The sequence below is a fragment of the Tamandua tetradactyla genome, chromosome 5, assembly GCF_023851605.1.
Source record: "Tamandua tetradactyla isolate mTamTet1 chromosome 5, mTamTet1.pri, whole genome shotgun sequence".
Taxonomy (NCBI): Eukaryota; Metazoa; Chordata; class Mammalia; order Pilosa; family Myrmecophagidae; genus Tamandua; species Tamandua tetradactyla.
Window position 1 is genome coordinate 28355081 of NC_135331.1, and position 12494 is coordinate 28367574.

At 43.9% G+C, this 12494-nt stretch overlaps 1 pseudogene; it reads left to right on the forward strand.

Annotated features, from left to right (window-relative positions):
- Nucleotides 1-6698: 6698 nt before the first annotated feature.
- Nucleotides 6699-7337, forward strand: LOC143682322 (large ribosomal subunit protein uL11 pseudogene; annotated as a pseudogene).
- The last annotated feature ends 5157 nt before the right edge of the window (nt 7338-12494 follow it).

Below are 12494 nucleotides of genomic sequence, written 5' to 3' on the forward strand. Positions count from 1 at the left end.
GGCTGCGGTCTGGGCAGTGGGGCTGGGTGCAGGCAGCAGACTGGGGTCCTGGCCGACTGCGGGGACTTTAGGGGGCATTGCTAGGCCGGAGAGGCTGAGGCACGGGGATTGGGGGGGGCTTCTGGCCAAGGGGGCATGTGAAGGGAAGGCAGGGCACATTGGGGTCCCCGGGAGGCATCCCCAGAGGCCTCCAGGACCCAACTCCGAGGGCGTGCAGGGAAAAGGGGGGACCCACTGCCCTTCCCTCGAGACAGTGGCCCTCCCCCAGCCCAGACCCCTGGCCGAGGAGGGGGGGCCTGCAATGGGGTGGGGGCAATTTCTCCTCTGGTCCAGCCCTGACTCCTTGAGATGCCCCCTCCCTCCCAGAGCCCAGGCTGGATGCGGGGCTGCTGGCTGACCCACCCCCCCCAACCCCGGCTGCCCCACTCCAGCCCTCACATGGGAGCCAGCTCAGCTGCTCCTGGAGTGCTCTGCTCAGAGTGCTCAGAGGAGCTTGGGGAGTGCCCCTGGCAACGGGTAGGGTCTGAGCGCAGCAGCCTTTAGGGAAGGCACAAAGCCCTCCTTTTATATGCAAATGAAAGGGGCTCTACCCCACCCCCACCCCGGGACAGACTTGGAGCCCGGCAATGTCCCCGTCTGGGTCCTCACATACCAGACCCTCCTGGAGGCAGTACTTGGCTGGGTGGGCGGCAGGGCAACTGCAAAGGAATGCTGACAGTCTGGGGGCCTCCTCAAACCTCCACAGGCACAGGCATGCATGCACACACACACACACACACACACACGCATGCACGCACGCAGAAGCATGAACACACCCACACCCACACACAGGCACACAACTCCCCCACATGCACACACAGGTATACACATCCACGTGCACACAGCCATGTGCACACACAAGATGTACTCACCCATGTGCACACAGGCATGTGGATAAACCCTCGTGAGCGCACACACAGGTGTGCACACCCATGTGCACATACCCATATGCACGCGCAGACACAGAACTCCCTTGCACACCCACGCACTTGCACATCCACTCATCCAGTCCTCCTAGTCACGCACTTGTGCACACATGGGCATATATAGGCCACAGTGCACGCACACCCACCCACGGGGACTCACCCATGCACCCGCAGGCATGCCCTGCAGGAGCTCCGAGGCCGGGCCGGGCCCTAACACTGCAGTTTGCAAGGTCCCTGTGCTTTGACCCCCACCTGAGGCTCCTCTGGGGTAGGTGGGACATGCAACCGCCTGCAGAAAGTGGCATCTCAGCAGCAGGCAGACATTGCTGCCTCGGGGACTACAGAGCTGCCTTCCTCTGAGTTCTTACAAGGCGATTGCTGACATGCGTCCTCGAAAGGCTGACCCAAAACAGGACAAAACGAGCACCCCAAAGTGAAAAGGGTTCTGTGCCAGTTTGCATCTACTGTGTACCCCAAAAAAGCCATGTTTCAATCCTGACCCTTTCCTGTGGGGGGAGGCCAATTCTTTTAATCCTGATTCTATATTATAGGGCAGAAACTTCTGATTACATCATCTACACAGAGATAACATACCCAATTGTGGGTGTGACCTTGGATTAGAGGGAGATGTGACCCCATCCATTCCGGGTGGGTCTTGATTAGTTTACTGGCATCCTTTAAAAGGGGAAACATTTTGGAGAGAGAGCTCAGAACAGAGACACAGAAATTTGGAGCTGCTTGGAGCCCAGCAGACGTTGCCATGAGATGTTAAGCAAGCCAGAACCTGGAGACAGCCAAGGGCAGCCAAGAGATGAAAGCCAGCCCCAGAGAAGCAACGTGAGAAATCCCCATAGGGACAGAGGCTGAAAACAATGGAGCCCAGGAGCAAGGGACCAGCAGATGCCAGCCATGTGACTTCCTGGCTGACAGAGGTGTTCCAGCCCCATCAGCCTTCTTTGAATGAAGGTATCTTTCCCTGGATGCCTTAGTTTGGATGTTTTCATAGGCTTAGAACTGTAAACTTGTAACTTATTAAATTTCCCCTTTTAAAAGCTGTTCCATTTCTGGTATATCATATTCCGGCAGCTTAATAAACTAACACAGATTCCATGGAAAGGTAGGAAAAAATGGGGCAGAGGCAGCACACAGCAGGCAGGCCACTGCAGAAACCAGCACAGAGGGAGGGGGGGAAGCAAATTCAAGAAACAATAAAGGAAGAAAGACATAAAAGGGAGACCCCAGAGGCCTAAATTCCATATCACAGGGATTCCCAGGGAAGGAGGAGGAGGCATAGGAAAAAGAAAAGACTGGAAGCGATCCTCACTCCAGGAGACCTTCAGTGAGCGGTGAGAGTCTGAGTGGGAATCTTAATGCAGGTTTTGCGCTTCCTCTCCAGAAAGCTGAGAATGCTACAAGAAGCTTATGTAGCTTTATACGGCATTATACAACTTAATCTCATTATGGTGTTTTGGTTTGCTATAGCTGCCAGAAATGGGTTGGCTTTTAAAAAGGGAATTTATTAAGTTGCAAGTTTATAGTTCTAAGGCCATAGAAATGTCCAAACTAAGGCATCCAGATAAAGACACCTTGACTCAAGGAAGGACTGATGGCATTTGGGGTTTCTGTCTCAGCTGGGAAGGTACATGGTGACCTCTGCTAGCTTTCTCTCTTGGCTTTCCCTAAAAAATGACTTCCCTGGGTGTGTTTTCTTTCTTCATCTCCTAAGGTCTAGCTGTGTGGGCTCTGTTGGCGCTGAAATTTTTTCCAGAATGGTTCCCTCTTAACAGGCTGCGCTGGTTTAAAATGATGTATGCCCCCTAGAAAAGCCATGTTTTAATCAAAATCCCATTTCATAAAGGTGGAATAATCCCTATTCAATACTGTATGTTTGAAACTGTAATCAGATCATCTCCCTGGATGATGTGATTTAGTCAAGAGTGGTTGTTAAGCTGGATTAGGTGACGACATGTCTCCACCCATTTGGGTGGGTCTTGAATGGTTTACTGTGGTCCTATAAAAGGGGAAACATTTGGAGAATGAGAGATTCAGAGAGAGCAGAGAACGCTGCAGCACCACGAAGCAGAGAGTCCACTAGCCAGACACCTTTGTAGATGAAGAAGGAAAATGCCTCCTGGGGAGCTTCATGAAATAGGAAGCCAGGAGAGAAAGCTAGCAGGTGATGCCGTGTTCGCCATGTGCCCTTCCAGCTGAGAGAGAAACCCTGACTGTGTTCGCCATGTGCCTTCTCACTTGAGAGAGAAACCCTGAACTTCATCGGCCTTCTTGAACCAAGGTATCTTTCCCTGGATGCCTTTGATTGGACATTTCTATAGACTTGCTTTAATTGGAATATTATCTTGGCCTTAGAACTGTAAACTAGCAACTTATTAAATTCCCCTTTTTAAAAGCCATCCCGTCTCTGGTATATTGCATTCTGTCAGCTAGCAAACTAGAACAGGGGCTCTAGTGAGCAATCCCACCTTGAAAGGGTAGAGACATATCTCCACGGAAACCACCTAAACAAAAGTTACCACACACAATTGGGTGGGTCACATCTCCATGGAAACAGCTTAATCAGAAGATCCCACCCAATGATACTGAATGAGGATTAAAGAGGCATGGCTTTTCTGGGGTACATGAGTTTCAAGCCAGCCCGGCTCGTGTTTCCAGCTCCCTCTGAATGTGCTGTGGCCGCTTCCAGGAGTGGGAGGGGATGTGCCTGGCCCTAATTGTGTTCTGCCAGGTACCCCCAGGCCACGCTGAAATCGGGGTCCACTTGATCCACCAGGCTGTCCACAACCCTTGTGGTGTTTGGAGTTGTGTGTACCCCAGGACATGACCTTAAACCCAGTCCATTCCTGCAGGTGTGGACCCTTTGTAAGGAAGACCCTGCGATGAGCCTTTACCCTTTCCATTATCATGAAGGACTCACGCCCTTTAGAAACAGAATGAAATTCAGACAGAGGGAGAGAGACCATGGAAACAAGAAGCTGAAATTCAGCGGAACGTGGGAGAGACAGGAGAGTCCAGGAGAGGCCGCCATGCAGAGAAGCCCAGTACCCGAGGACCGCCAGCAGCCAGCCCCAGAATACCAGTCTTTGGGGAGAGAGTATTGCCTTGATGATGCCTTGATTTGGACTTTCTCTTAGCCTTGAAACTGTGAGCAAATAAATTCCCATTGTTTAAGGCAACCCAATGCATGGCATTTGCTTGAGCAGAAAAGAAAGGATAACACCCTGGAAAGGCCAGGTCACTCAAGAATGCCTGCTGCCAACCATTCCTTCTCATCTCTCTTATTGCAAACCCTTTGATAGCAGATGTTATAGGTAGAACTGTGTCCTCTGAAAACACAGGTTAACTCCTTGTCCCGGGTCTAGGAACATGGTCTTGTTTGGAAATAGGGTCAGTGAGGAGGATGTGATTAGTTAAAATGAGGTCGAACTAGAAGAGGGTGGGGTGGTATGTGAAGCCCATTCTATACCCCAGGAATGGCCCTGGACTTTTCATTCATTACTGAGGGTGCAGACCTGTTGTGGGTGGGAAACTGTGATGAGGGTCTTTCAATTGAGATGTGACCCAGCCCATTCAAGGGCTTAAGGTCTTAATCCTCCAGCTGGAGTCCCTTATAAGAGAAGAAATTAAGAGAAGTTTAGAGAAAAAGTCACAGGAAGGGAAGCCTGAAGTTGAAGTAAACTGGGAAAGAAGGACCAACAGATGTAGCCATGTGCCTTGCCAGCTGACAGAGGAACCTGAGCTCACTGGTAACCGGTTTTCAGAGAAGACATCTACTGTTGATGCCTCAGCTGGGATACTTTTGCAACCTTATGACTGCAAATTGTACGCTAATATATGTTCATTGTAAAAGCCAACCCATTTTGGGTCTATTGTATTCTGTCAGCTTTAGTAAACCGAAACAGGTGGGTTGCAATCCATTCAGTGGTGTCCTTATAAGAAAAGGGGAATTTAGACACAGATGGATGAGGGGAGAGCACTGTGTGACAACAGGGATAGGTGCTAAAGTGTTGCAGCTGCATGCCGAGAATGGCTGAGAATCGCCGAGAATTGCCGAGAATCACCGAGGATCGCCAAGGATTGCTGAAGACTGCCAAGAATCACCAGTAAAGCACCAGAAGCTGAAAGAGGCCAATTAGGAGCTCTCTTTCTGGCTTAAGAGGGAACATGGCCCTTTTCACATCCTGACTTCTGACTTCTGGTCTCCAGAAGGGGGAGATAATACATTTTTGTAGTTTTAAGCCACTGTGTTAGAGGGAAACTAAGACACTAAGGAATACCCAATACCTTGCCTCGAGGTCTTTTAAAAATTTAATCTAGTTCTGAAATTCCTTAAGGATACATCATGGTGAAGGTTACGGGTTTTTGGACCCCATGATCCTGCACTTTCCCTCAGAGACAGGGAACACAGGTGACCCTGGAGCCCTGAACTATCCATAAGGAACAGTTTTGCTGTAAGAACAAAAAGAAGAGAAAAGCTCCAGGGTTGTGAAGTCTGGTGAATCCAAGGGATCCCTGGCTTCTGTTGCTGGGATTTAAGTCGGGGGTTGCCCCAGCGAAAGCAGAGGCTCCCAGCCACCTTCTAGGTGCCAGTTCCCAAGCCTGAAGGGTGGCGTCATTGTGGGAATACCAGCTGCTGAGATATGGTGTCGACTTTTCAGCAAGGATGGGATGCTCTGGGTTTGCTAGCCCTGCCTCAGTCCCTTGTCAGCTGTTTGTGTGGAAAGCATTTTCCACAGTTTCAGGAGACTTATTACCTGGGGGCTGATAACAGCAAGAGATCAGGTGTGAGTACCCTAAAAACCAAGGCAACCAAAGCTACCAGCCAACCAAAGCAACAAGAGACCACATGTGTGTCTATAAAAACTAAACCCCAGCAAACCAAAAAGAGGTGAGGTGTGAACCCATAAAAATCAAACCAATGAAACAACCAACCACACGCAAATGAGATGTGAGTCCCTAAAAACTCAACCAACTGAGTCTAGAGGAGTGACATCACTGCGGTGACAGAATGAATTGCTCCAGGGTTCTGTCACCTACACAGAATATTCAAACAACTAGTGAAAAATGACAGAACAGGCTCAGAGCTCTGAAAGCAATTCAAGGGTTGTGGTCATTGGATGAGTGCTGAATCAAGTAAAAGGCACAGAACACTTGAATCCATGCAAACGGAGGGTTCCCAAGGCTGTGAGCACATGCCGAAGATAATAGGCATACTCAGGGACCTATGCTTTTGCCTTGGGTTGTTCTTCAGGCTCATTGTTAGGAAAACTAAGCTTTGAAGGAGAGCACCAGTCCAAACAGACAAATCGGGCACCTGCTCCCTGCTTGCTTAGCATCCCATCGGAATGCACATGGTGACGTTTGTTGGGCTCCACATCTCCAAATGTCCATGTCTGCTCTTTCTGTTGGCACTCCAAATATCTGTGTCTCTGTTGGTTCTCTCAGCTGTTGGTGTCAACATCCTGGGGCTTCTGCATTTCTAAATGTCTGTGTCTGCATCTGAATCTGAGGTTTCTCCAAAATGTTTCCCCTTTAAAAGGACTACAATATACTAATCATGACCCACTTAAATGGTGAAATCAAATCTCTATCTAATCAAAAGGCCATACCCACAAGTGAATGGGTCAGTGTCTATGGAAACAATCTAATCAAAGGTTCCACCCTAAACAGTAGGTCTGGCCCCACAAGATTGGATCAGGATTAAAAGAAAATGGCTTCTTTTGGCTCGGAGGAGGCCAGGGTGCAACTTTCTTCGGTCGTCCCGCATCTGGGTTCATCCGACACCAGCCGCCTCCACCATGTCGCCCAAGTTCGACCCCAACAAAATCAAAGTCGTGTACCTTAGGTGCACCGGTGGGGAAGTCGGTGCCACGTCTGCCCTGGCCCCCAAGATCGGTCCCCTCGGTCTGTCTCCTAAAAAGGTTGGTGATGACATTGCCAAGGCAACTGGTGACTGGAAAGGTCTAAGGATTACGGTGAAACTGACAATTCAGAACAGACAGGCCCAGATTGAGGTGGTACCTTCTGCCTCTGCCCTGATCATCAAAGCCCTTAAGGAACCACCCAGAGACAGGAAGAAGCAGAAAAACATTAAGCACAGTGGAAATATCACTTTTGATGAAATTGTCAACATTGCCTGACAGATGCGGCACCAATCTTTAGCTAGAGAACTCTCTGGAACCATTAAAGAGATCCTGGGGACTGCCCAGTCAGTGGGTTGCAATGTGGATGGCCGCCACCCTCATGACATCATAGATGATATCAACAGTGGTGCTGTGGAATGCCCATCTAGTTAAGAACTTCAAAGGAAAATATTTCAATAAAAGATCATTTGACAGCCAAAAAAAAAAAAGAAAATGGCTTTTCTAGGGGTACATAACAGTTTCAAAACAGCATACTGTTATAAATTTATAATATTACATGTAAGCCTCATGGTAACCATAAACAAAATATCTGAAATATAAAACAGAAGGAAACAAGAGGGCATTCTAAATGGTACACTGAAAAAAGATCAACTAAACACAAAAATGCAAGAATTGAGGGATAGAAAAGTTATAAAACTTTAAAAAAATACATATAGCAAAATGGAAAAAGAAAGGCTTTCCATTTAAATGTAAATGGACTAAACTCTCCACCCAATAAACAGAGATTGGCAGAATGGATAAGAAAGCATGACCCAACTACACGCTATCCGCAAGAGACAGCTCAAATTCAAAGATACAAGTAGGCTGAAAGTGAAAGGATGGGAAAAAATACCATGCCAACAGTAATCTAAAGAGAACTGGTGTGGCTCTATTAATATCTGATAATACAGACTTTAAGTAAAAAACTGTTACAAAGGACAAAAAAGGAAACTATATATTCATCAGAGTCAGTTGATCAAGAAGATATAATAATTATAAATAGATATGCACCTAATAACACATACCCAAAATACATGAGCAAACACTGACAGGCATGGGGGAAAACGGTTCTACACCAATAGCAGGAGACTTCAATACCACCACTTTCAATAATGGACAAAAGATCAACAGAAAACAGAAAACTTGAACAATATTACAATCCAGCTAGGCCTAACAGATTTATATAGAACACGTCACCCAAAACCTGTAGAACACATATTCTTCTCTAGCATACGTGGATCATTCTCTAGGACAAACTATGTTAGGTCACAAACCACACCTCAAAAAACTTAAAAATTCAGAAATCACACAAAAGAAATCTTCCTTGACCACAGAGGAATGAAGCTATAAATCAACAAAGGAGGAGAAAAGGAAAATTCACAAATATGTGGAAATTAAACAGTACACTCTAAAACAAGTAATGGGTCAAAGAAGAAATCACAAGGGCAATTATGAATTATTTCTAGACAAATGAAAATAAAAACACAACGTACCAAAACTTATGGGATCCAGTGAAAGCAGTGCACAGAGGGAAATTAATAGCTGTAAATACTTACATTAATACAGAAAAAAAAAAAAGACCTCCGATCAGTAATCTAACCAGACAATTGGAGGAATTAGAAAAAGGAGAGCAAACCAAACCGAAAGTGAGTAGGGAGAAGGAAATAATAAATAGTAGTGATAAATGAAATAGGGAACAGCAAAGCAATAGAAAGAATCAATGAGACCAAAAGCTGGTTCTTTGAAAAGATCATCAAATTTAGCAAGCCTTTAGCTAGATTGACAAAGAAAAAAAAAGTGAGGCTACGTTAATTATAATCAGAAATGAAAGGAGGTATGTTATTACTCGCCCCTTAGAAGAAAGAGGACTATATAAGGATACTAGGAACAACTGAACTCCAACAAATTAGATAATCTAGATTAAATGGAAAAATCCTAGAAACGTACAAAATTACCTAAAGTGACTCAAGAAGAAACAGAAGACTATAACAGACAATAAAGAGAATCAGTAATCAAACACCTCCCGACAAAGAAAAATCCAGGACCAAATGGTTTCAATGGTGAATATTACCAACTTCTCAAAGAACAATTCACACCAATGCTGCACAAAGTTTTTCAAAAAATTATAAAGGGAACACTTCCTAACTCATTTTATGAAGCCAGCATCACTCTAAAAACTCTAAAAAATTTGGAGAAAGACAGTACAAGACAATAAATTTACATACTAATAACCCTTATGAATATAGATGCAAAGATCCCCAAGAAAAGACTAGCAAATCGAATCCAACAGCACATTAAAAGAATTATACACCACGACCAAGTGGAATTTATCCCAGGAATGCCAGGGTGGTTTAGCATAAGAACATCAGTCAACTGAATATGCCACATTAATTGAATGAAGGAAAAAATAGACACATGTTCATCTCAATTGATGCAAAAAAATGTATCTGACAAAAGCCAGTGCCCCAATGATCAAAAAAAAAAAAAAAGCAGGAAACCAGGAATTGAAGGAAACTTTCTGAACATGATAAAGGACCTATCTGAAAAAACCAATGGCTAACATCATTCTCAATGGTGAAAGACTGAAAGCTTTCTTTCTACAATCAAGAACAAGATAAAGATACCTACTGTTACCACTGTTAGTCAACATTGTGCTGCAAGTTCTAGCCAGAGTAATTAGGCAAGAAAAAAATAAATAAATAAAAGGCACTCAAATTGGAAAGGAAAAAGTAAAACTTTCCTTATTTACAGATGACGTGATGTTACACAGAGAAAATCCTAAAAAGCTCACAAAAAAAGCTAGTAGAGTTTAATAAATAAACTCAGCAAAGGGGTACAGGATCAACATGCAAAATTCCATTTACGATAGCAACTAAAATAACCGAATATCTAGGTATGAATTTATTCAAGGATGCAAAGGACTTATACATGGAAAACTACAAAACATTGCCATAAGAAATCAAAGAAGGTCTAAATAATAGAAGGGCATTCTATGTTCATGGATTGGAAGGCTAAAAATAGTGAAGATGTCAATACTACTCAAGGAGATAAAGAGCAGAGTTGAACTGGCACAAGCAAAGACATACAGACTATGCAGTAAGTTAAATTATGTACTCCACCAAAACATGTTTTTCATCTTAATCTGTGTCCCTGTAGGTGTGAACCCATTGAAAACAGGAACTTCTGAAGATTTTTCAGTTAAGCTGTGGCCCAACTGAAGCAGGGTGGGTCATAATTTGGATTCACTGTTGACCTTAGAGAGAGCACCTAGAAGTGACAGATGGCAAAAAAAGGAGAGGACATTGTCATGTGATGGGAGGCAGAGCTACAAGCCAAGAACCTTAAGGACTGCAGGTAGTGAGCTCCAGAATGCCAGCAGGGAGAAAGAAAGTCTTTCCAGAATCTTGATTTTAGGCTTCCTTGAGCCTCAAAACCATAAGCCAAAAAATTCCTGTTGTTTAAACCAACCCAATGGATGGTATTTGTGACTGGAGCCTGAAAAATTAAGAAAGTGATCAATGGAACAGAACTGAGAACTCAGAAATAAACTCTCACAACTGATTTTGTATGGTGGTGCCAAGTCCACTCAATGAGTAAAGGCCAGCCTCTTCCATAAATGGTGCTGGGAAAACTAGATATCCACATGCCAAAGAATGAAAGTGGAGTCCTACCTCACACCATATAAAAAATTTTAACTCAAAATGGATCAAACACTGAAACATAAGAACTAAAATGATAAAACTCCCAGAAGGAAACAGGAAAAAATCTTCAGGACGTTGTATTAGCACTGGATTGTGAGACCCTGCAACAAATGCATGAGCACAAAAAGAAAAAAAAAAGATAAATTGGACTCCATCAAACTGAAAAATGTTTATGCATCAAAGGACATTACTGAGAAAGTGAAAATACAACCTACAGAACAAGGGGAAAATATTTAGAAACTATATATCTCATAATAAGGGTCAAATATCCAGTATATATTTTTAAAAACTCCCACAACTCAACCACCAAAAGACAAACGACACAATTTAAAAGTGGGGAAAGGAGTTGAATAGATATTTCTCCAACGATATACCAATGGCCAATAAACACATGGAAAGGTGCTAAACATCATTAGCCATTAGGGAAATGCAAATCAAAGCACAAATGAGACATTGCTTCACACCCATGAGAATGGCTGTAGTTTTCTAAAAATGGAAAACAAGTGCTGACAAGGTCACAAAGAAAGAGGAGCCTTAGTCCACTGGTGGTGGGGATGAAAAATGGTGCAGCTGCCATGGAAAGTATTTTGGCAAGTTCCTCAGCAAGTTGAGTGTAGAATTTCCATATACCCGGGCAATCCCATTCCTAGATATAGACCCAAGGAATTGAGAGCAGAAACACCAATTTTCCTAGCAGCTTTACTGACAATAGCCAAAGTGTGGAAGCAAATCAAATGTCCATTAATAGATGAATGGGTAAACAAAATGTGGTCTATGCATGCAATGGGATGTTAGGATGTTATTCAGTCTTAAAAAGGAATTACCGGGTGGGCCATGGTGGCTCAGCAGGCAGGAATGCTTGCCTGCGATGCCAGAGGACCCGGGTTCGATTCTGAGTCCCTGCCCATGTAAAAAAAAAAAAAAAAGGAATTACCTTTAAAGACATGACATTGAGTCAAATCAGCCAGACGCAAAAGGGAAGACATTGCATGAGTTCACTTACGTGAAAATATGAGAACATGAAACTTCCTAGAGGCAGAAACTAGAACACAAGTTACTGGGTGCTGGTGAGGGGTGGGGGAGGGTGTGGGAAATGGGGAGTTATTGTTTAGTGGAAACTTAAAGAGTTTTTGTTTCAGGTGATGGAAAAGTTTTGGCAGTAGACAATTAGTGGTGGCAGCATGGCATTGACAGGGATTAAAATGGGAAATTTTATGTTGTATGTTTGCTACCAAAATAAAGTTTAAAAACAAAAAAACAATTCACAGAACCATACAACCTAAAGACTGAACTCTAATGTAAATGATGGGCTTTGGTACATAATATAATTATAGGAATACTGGTTCATCAATTGAGACAAAAGATATTACACTGATACAACTGGTTAACAATATCAGCTAGTTCCATCTCCCTAGCCCATATTATCCACAGCCCCTTCCAACGTGAAAAAGTTAGAATGGGCATAGCCCAAATACCCCTAAAGAGAGGGAGAAAGATCAAAGAAGAAAGAGGAGTTGCAACAGAGAAGATACAACGTAACAAATGAGTATGATTGCTGAACCCTAATAGTGAGATTTCTTTTAGTCTCCAGTGACCTGGGAAAACCTAAAACTGTGAAACTGTAACCCAGACCAAACTCTGAAATCTATTCTATAGCTACTGTTACAACATATTTTGAAATCTTTGGCTTTTTTGTATATATATTGTATCTCCTAATAAAACATGTTAAAAAAAGAAAAAAAGGTAAGCCTAGAGTGAACATATTACCCAGTAATTCCACTCTTAGGTGCATGTGCTCAAGGGAAATGAAAATATACATCCATAATAAAATTTGTATGCAAGTGTTCACAGCATTATTGTGGCCAAAAAGTGGAAACAACCCACAGGGCCATCAGATAACGGTTGCATAA